This window comes from Colobus angolensis, unplaced genomic scaffold (assembly GCF_000951035.1).
Source record: "Colobus angolensis palliatus isolate OR3802 unplaced genomic scaffold, Cang.pa_1.0 Scaffold106, whole genome shotgun sequence".
Lineage (NCBI taxonomy): Eukaryota > Metazoa > Chordata > Mammalia > Primates > Cercopithecidae > Colobus > Colobus angolensis.
The window spans coordinates 2,780,706-2,782,030 of NW_012111586.1; positions in this window are offsets into that span (position 1 = coordinate 2,780,706).

The window sequence follows — 1,325 nt, forward strand, 5'->3', positions numbered from 1 at the left end:
AAAAAAAAAATAAGAGCCTTAAAATAATTGTATTCATACAGTCGTTTACCAAAAATTTATTGAGTACTAGGAAATCCTGTGCTAGGAGACAGGCATGTGTGATAAGCACTAATAATAGAATGTTCAGTGAGTGACACGTGCCAAGCATGAAAGGATCCAAAGAAGTAGGGTGGTGATGACATTCTAGGCAGAGGGACACCCTAAGCAGTGTGAGCCAAGTGGTGACAGGGCAAGTGGCTAAATGACAGCGACCACACCTTGATGGACCTTCCATACCAAGCTAACTTGGATTTACCTTAAGGACAATGAGGAGTCACTGAAAAGCTTTAAAGGAGAATATCATCAGATTAGTGCTTTTTTTGTTTGTTTGGTGTGGTTTTTTTTGGAGACAGGGTCTCACTCTATCACCCAGGTTGGATGGCAATGGCAGGATCATGGCTCACCACAGCCTCAATCTCCAGGCTCAGGTTCAGGTGATCCTCCCACCTCAGCCTCCCAACTAGCTGGGACTACAGGCATGTGTCTTCACGCCCAGCTAATTTTTGTGTTTTTTATACGGACAAGTTTTTGCTGTGTGGCCCAGGCTGCTCTAGAACTCCTGAGCTCAAGTGATCCGCATGCCTCAGCCTCCCAAAGTGCTGGGATTACAGGCGTGAGCCACTCACTGCGCCTGACCAGATTAGTGTTTTAAAGCATCATCAGCATCATTTCGTGTTACAGGTGAATTGTGTCCCCCACCTCCACCCCACCCCCAAACTTCATATATTGAAGTCCTAATTCCCATCACCTCAGAATGTGACTTTGTTTGGAAAAGGGTCATTGCAGATGTAATATATTAAGATGAGGGCTCTAGAACTGCAAGACAACAAGTTTCTGTCATGTAAGCCACCAGTTTTGTGGCACTTTGTTCAGGGATCCCTAGCAAAGACACCTATTGCACCTGGGTACTTCTTAGAAATGCAAATTATCAGGCCCTACTCCAGACCAGCTGATTTAGGAAGGAGAGAAAAAAATCTAGGCTAGGTCCAAGAGAAAAGGGACATAAAGAAGAGGTGCAGCAGAAGGAGCATGTGAAGAAGAGGAAGGCAGGAGGGAAACCAGCGCCGAAACCAAGGGCAGAAAGAAGTTCCAAGAAGGGGCCGGGCGCGGTGGCTCACACCTGTAATCCCAGCACTTTGGGAGGCCGAGGTGGGTGGATCACAAGGTCAGGAGATAAAGACCATCCTGGCTAACACAGTGAAACCCCGTCTATACTAAAAATACAAAAAATTAGCTGGGCGTTGTGGCTGGGCGACAGAGTGAGACACCATCTCAAAAAAAAAAAA